This window comes from Rhinoderma darwinii, chromosome 6, assembly GCF_050947455.1.
Source record: "Rhinoderma darwinii isolate aRhiDar2 chromosome 6, aRhiDar2.hap1, whole genome shotgun sequence".
NCBI lineage: Eukaryota > Metazoa > Chordata > Amphibia > Anura > Rhinodermatidae > Rhinoderma > Rhinoderma darwinii.
The window spans coordinates 142,803,181-142,809,942 of record NC_134692.1 but is presented as its reverse complement, the minus strand read 5'-3'; the positions used below and the strand labels follow the sequence as shown (position 1 = coordinate 142,809,942).

At 42.8% G+C, this 6,762-nt stretch overlaps 1 long non-coding RNA gene across 1 annotated transcript; it reads right to left on the bottom strand.

Annotated features, from left to right (window-relative positions):
• Positions 1-578: 578 nt before the first annotated feature.
• LOC142656541 (uncharacterized) lies at positions 579-4,946 on the bottom strand. The gene is made up of 4 exons (XR_012849713.1): positions 4,883-4,946; positions 2,229-2,348; positions 1,765-1,861; positions 579-1,162 (listed from the first exon to the last, which is right to left on the bottom strand). It is a non-coding gene; the product is annotated as an uncharacterized LOC142656541 (long non-coding RNA).
• Between the last annotated feature and the right edge of the window lie 1,816 nt (positions 4,947-6,762).

The following is a 6,762-nucleotide window of genomic DNA, read 5'->3' as shown; positions in this document are numbered from 1 at the left end:
TTCGGGCAGCCATGGGCCCCCTGGGTGCCTCGGGCCCCGGGCGGCCGCACGAACTGCCCATATGATGATCCGCCATTGCCTGTACCTCCAGTGCACCCCCACCACTAACAAGCATCCCAAATCTCCACATATACCTCCAGGGCACCCAGAACCACTAACAAGCATCCCACATCTCCACCTGTACCTCCAGTACACCCCCACCACTAACAAGCATCCTACATGTCCACATGTACCTCCAGTGCACCCAGACACCACTAACAAGCATCCAACATGTCCACATGTACCTCCAGGGCACCCAGACACCACTAGCAAGCACCCCACAGCTCCACATTATAGAATATAATACAGTACACACACACTAGCAGTGTATTCACCCATTGGTTAGACCTGTTGCAAGTTCAAATACCTAGACTAAAGACAATCGCAGATATTGTAAAATTAAATTAAATTCCCACTTCGGTCAATGAGCCAAAATATTACTAATATAAATGGTACACAAATTAAGGAGTCCTTTTCTCAACTCAGAGAATAAAAATATTCTAACAAACAAAATAAGAAGTTTTATTCTATCATCACATATCACAAATAGTAACACAGTGGTAGCCCTTACATTGATATCACATCACATCCCTGTATACGGTCTCATCACAATGTCTGAGATATAAAAAGTTAATCACTGCATCGGGAGATCTTGTTTCTCTATATAAAATGTAAAAAAATATATACTTTCAGCTCAATCACTTATAAATACATAAAATACATGGTACAGGAATTAATACTGTGAGAAGTGTGAGCTGTAGTTACGGACGTGTCATATAGTCTCTGAATGTCTCCTTATTCTGACAATGTTTCGGTACAGATACTCTGCCTGATCTGGAGATTGGAGAAATAAAGGTGCCAGAACTGATACTGGATAAGAATGCCACGCTGGAGTGTGAACTACATAATTATATACTTGGTGAACACGATGTAAGATGGTTTGAAAAGAAGACGGAAACAGATGAACCAATAGGTATAAATTATGAAAAACGTAGACACGTAACCACACAAAGGGATGCGGAATCAGATGACAAGAACCACTTCAAATCCTTTCTAGCGCTCACTCCAGTAAAAAGAGCAGATGATGGAGTCAAATACATCTGCAGAGTGGAACTTCCAAACTCTGGGAAGACGATAGAGAAGATTACAAAAACATTACAAGTCAGAGGTCAGTAGAAATTGATATTACATCGTAGAGCTGATTTTAAGTTATTTACATACAACGAGCAGCCATAACATTAAAACCACTGACAGGTAAAGTAGATGACATTGACTATTTTGTTACAATGGCGCCTGTCAAGGGGTGGGAGATATTAGGCAGCAAGTGAACAGTCTGTCCTTAAAGTTAATGTGTTGGAAGCATGTGTAGTAGTTCCGGCTTTTATACCATTTTATTTATTATTATTTTAAAACTTACCTTATTGTGATCAGTGTCCCCCAAGTCCTCCACATCTGATATTGTATTAGATCTATTAGACAAGAGCACATCTAGCAGAGCATCTCCCCTGGTTAGTTTATTAACCAACTCAGTGTAATAATTGTTATGAGTTGTGGATAAAAAGTTACAGTTTTTAGCACAACCAGCGGACTCTATGTCCCAAATAATGTCAGGATAATTGAAATCGCCCATATTAAGGACCCTATTATTGCTATGTGTTGTCTCTTCTATTTGTTGTCGCCCATTGAGTTGGTGGCTTATAAAAAAAACTCCAATTAGCAGTTTACCGTTATTGCCCGCTCCATGGATATTCAGAGAAAAACTCGTCACTGTCACAGTTTCCCCCAATGTCTTCATTCAGTACTGGTCTTGGGCTGGATTTTACTATACATAATAAAAGGCATATATTTAAGTTCATTATATTGGAATTCATTATCATAATAAACTTAAATATATATAAATTCATTAATATATGCCAATCAGCAATAACATTACAACCACTGACAGGTGAAGTGAATAACATTGATTATCTGGTCACAATAGCGCCTGTCAAAGGGTGAGATATATTAGGCATCGAGTGATCAGTCAGTTCCTGAAGTTGATGTTTTGGAAGCTGGAAAAATGGGCACGTGTAATGATCTAAGCGACTGCGACAAGGGCAAAATTGTGATGACTAGACGACTGGGTCAGATCATCTTCAAAACTACCGGTCTTGTGGTCGTGTTTCCGGTATGCAGTGGTTAGTACATACCAAGAGTGGTGTAAGGAAGAACAACCGGTGAACCAGGGACAGGGTCATGGACGGTCAAGGTTCATTAATGCGCATAGGTAACGCAGGCAAGCCAGTCTCGCAGACCTTGCAGAAGAGCTACTGTAAGACAAATTGATGAAAAAGTTACTGCTGGCAATGATAGAAAGATGTCAGAAAACCCAGTGAATTGCAGCTTGGTGAATGTGGGGCTGTGTAGCCGCAGACCGGTCAGACCGCACATGCTGACCCCTGTCCACAACCAAAGCTCCTACAATGGGAACGGGAGCATCAGAACTGGACCATGGAGCAATGGAAGTAGCTGGCCTGGTCTAATAAATTATGTTTTATTTTACATCATGTGGAAGGCCGGTGTGAGCCACTTACCTGGGGAAAGGAAGGAATTCAGGCAGCACATCCAAAAAAACAAGGAACTTTTATTCACCCATTTTCTTTTCTCAAGCATGGCTCTGAGGAGCTGAAATGTCGCTTGGATGAATAAAAGTTCCTTGTTTTTTGGATGTGCTGCCTGAATTCCTTCTTTTGCCATTGTATAAGGTAGCTGGATCCAGTCTTGTTGGGCTTTGCACTCCTATACATCGTTTTTTATTTATTCTGGTGCTGTAACTTTTTCCGTTTGTATTGACTTACCTGGGGAAGACATGGAATCAGGATGAACTATGGGAAGAAGGCAAGCCGGCGAAGGCAGTGTGATACTCTGGGAAATGCTGATAGGAAATCTCGGGTCCTCGCATTCATGTGGATGTTACTTTGACACTTACCACCTACTTAAACATTGCTGCAGACCAAGTACACCCCTTCATGACAACAGTATTCCCTAGTGACCGTGGCCTCTTTCAGCAGGATAAGGCTCCTGCCACACTGCAAACATTGTTCAGGAATGGTTTGAGGAACATGACAAATAGTTTAAAGGGAATGTGTTGCCAGCAAAACATGTTTTTTTTTTTTTTAAATTAAACATTTAGTGTGCAGGTGATTAAACATTGTTCAAATTTTTTTTATTTTTTTCACGAGTCAGGAAATATTATAAATTAGATTCTAATTTATAATATTTCCCAGTGCTGGTCACTAGATGGAGCTATTCCCAAAATTGCAGCATTGCATGTGGTAAAGCAACCACATTGCTTTTTGCTGCAAAATTGGGAAAAAAGCACTCGCTCTAGTGAGCTCTGAGAATCCCCCCCTCCTTTATCCTGGCTAGTGCTGGAATAAACGAGGGGATTGAACGGTCTAACCTCCTACACTGTGTGTCGCCATTTTTTGAGCTAACACACAGTGTAGTAGGTTTACATACAGTAGTAAACACACACAAACACGAACATACATAGAAATCTCTTACCTGCTCCTGCCGCCGCGGCTCCGTCCGCTGCCGCTGGTCCAAGTGCACAAGTCCGGAAGCCGCGACCGGAAGTAGTAATCTTACTGTCCGGCCGCGACTTCCGGTCCACAGGAAAATGGCGCCGGACGGCGCGCATTTCAAATTGGACTGTGTGGGAGCGGCGCATGCGCAGTTCCCACACAGATGGCGTACACAGAAGTGGATGGGACGGGCCCCGTTCGCAGTCCCTATGGGACTGTGGCTGCCGTATTCCATGTCTGTATGTGTCGTTAATCGACACATACAGAAATGGAAAAAAAAATGGCAGCCCCCATAGGGAAGAAAAAGTGAAAAAATAGAAAAAAGTAACACACAAACACACAAATAAATAAAAACGTTTTTAATAAAACACTAACATTAAACTGACATGAAAAATTTTTTGGTGGTGACACTGTTCCTTTAAGGTGTTGACTTGGCCGCCAATATCCCCATTTCTCCATTTGCTCGAGAATCTGTGGGATTTGCTGGATAAACAAGTCCGAACCATAGAGGCCACACCTCAGAACTTACAGGACTTAAAGGCGTTGTCCCACCGTTAAATGTTATATTCAATGTATAAATCATAAAAAAATAAACAATGTTTGCCATTTACAGGACATGCTGTTAACCCTTTAGTGACCACCAATACGCCTTTTTACGGCGGTCACTAAGGGGCCTTAGGCTAGGCCATCGCCTTTTCATGGCGGACCAGTCTAAGCCCTGCACGGGTGTCCCGTGCAGGCTGGAGCCGGGGCTCGGCTGTCTAAGGACATCCGGACTCCTGCTCCAATGACCGCGATCGAATTTTACTTCGATCGAGGCCGTTTAAACCGTTAAATTCTGCGGTCAATAGCGACCGCGGCATTTAACTTGTTTACAGAGGGAGGGAGCTCCATCTGTCAAAGATGGGCGGCCCGCAAATGTAATCGCACCGACCCATAGAATAAAGGTAACATGTTATTTAAGCTGCACAGTGAACGGCGTCAATTTAAAACGCATAGAACAATGGTGTAATTTCAGGGGTTTTTTCTATTCCCTCCAAAAACAGTTAATCAAAAAATGATATGTACCCCAAAATGGTGCCATTAAAAAGTACAACTTGTCCCACAAAAAACAAGACCTCATACAGCTATGTCGACGGAAAAAAAAAAAAGTTATAGCACTTTGAATGCGACTACAGAAAAACGAAAAAAAGTAGATTGGTCATTATGGCCTAAAATAGGCTGCTCACTAAGGGGTTAAAAAACCGATCCAGTGGAGAGTTATGACATTTACTTACATAGTATTGCACAAATTGGTGTTCAAAGTGTACAACAAAGTGCACGTCCACCTTATGAGCTGAGTGCTGGTGAATACAAGCGCTCAATCACTCTCCGCACTGCCAAGTCTCCGCATAGTGATCCTCTGTTCACTGCAAAACAGCCAAAAGAAATCGCGTTCTACCCTGATTGTCTAGGGAAGGAGCAGAGCCCCTGCATTATCATGGCAGTGTAGCTGAAGAGACTATATTGTCAGCTGGCAGAGGAGGAAGGAGATTGATTCTGCTCAGAGGCCCTCCCCCTGCAGCACAGAGTAAGGGTATGTTCACACGGCCTATTTACGGACGTAAATCGGGCGTTTTTGCCCCGAATTACGCCCGAAAATAGCGCCTCAATAGCGCTGACAAACATCTGCCCATTGAAAGCAATGGGCAGACGTTTGTCTGTTCACACGAGGCGTATATTTACGCGCCGCTGTCAAATGACGGCGCGTAAATAGACGCCCGCGTAGAAGAAGTGACCTGTCACTTCTTTGGCCGTAATTGGAGCCGCTATTCATTGACTCCAATGAATAGCAGCGCTAATTACGGCCGTAATTGACGCGGCGTTCAAGCGCCTGCACATGCCGGTACGGCTGAAATTACGGGGATGTTTTCAGGCTGAAACATCCCCGTAATTTCAGCCGTTACGGACCCCCGCCGTGTGAACATACCCTAACAGCAGCACCAAAGGGGATGTTAATGCTAGAAACACTGCAAAAAACACTGCAAAATACTTGATTCATGGGATAACCCCTTTAATGGATCTGCTGCTAACATCTTTGTGCCAGGTGCTGCAGGACACCATCAGAGATATTGTAAAGTCCAGGCCTCAACGGGTCATAGCTGTTATAGCAGCACGAGGGAGACCAACACATTATTAGGCAGGTGGTTTTAATGTTATGGCTTAGGGTATGTTCACACGTAGTCAACAAAAACGTCTGAAAATCCAGAGCTGTTTTCAAGGGAAAACAGACCCTGCTTTTCAGACGTTTTTTTACCAACTCGCATTTTTCGCGGCGTTTTTCGCGCCGTTTTCGCGGCGTTTTTGGAGCTGTTTTCATTGGAGTCTATGAGAAAACAGCTCCAAAAACGTCCAAAGAAGTGTCCTGCACTTCTTTTGACGAGGCTGTATTTTTACACGTCGTCGTTTGACCGCTGTCAAACGACGTCTGCACAGTACGTCGGCAAACCCATTCAAATGAATGGGCAGATGTTTGCCGACGTATTGGAGCCGTATTTTCAGACGTAAAACGAGGCATTATACGCCTCGTATATGTCTGAAATTTGGCCGTGTGAACATACCCTTAGTGAAATATAGGTCTTACTGATTCTACTGAAAGCTGATATAATAAAGATAAAATGAACCATATCAGACTCATAACATTAGAGAAAGAAGATTATATAAGTCACAGTCACAGAATAACACTACATATTGCTCCTAAAGGCAAATCAATAAAACATTGGTGGCCCAGAAATGTGGTTCCAAGCTCAGTTTAGTGTTTGCATCTCTGCCTCAGCCTGTGTGTGATGCAGCCACAGAGAAGGGGGAAGCAGAAAGGGAAGACATCTGATCTCAAGCGTAGTAACGATTCATTCCCATACTGATGATCATTGCTTCATGTAAATGGAGCAAACGAGCACCAACCGGCAAGATATTATCATCTATCGACACGTTACCTGTCCGGAAATATGCCTGTGTAAAAGGACCATTAGACATCATATAATAAAGAGTCTGTCCAATTAGCACAGCTATAAAAAGAAAATGGAAGGAATATTCTCATTTTAATTTAATTTTCTACTTTATTTATAGAATAGAAAGTCATACATTTTCCATATAAATGTATAGAAAATACTCCTCA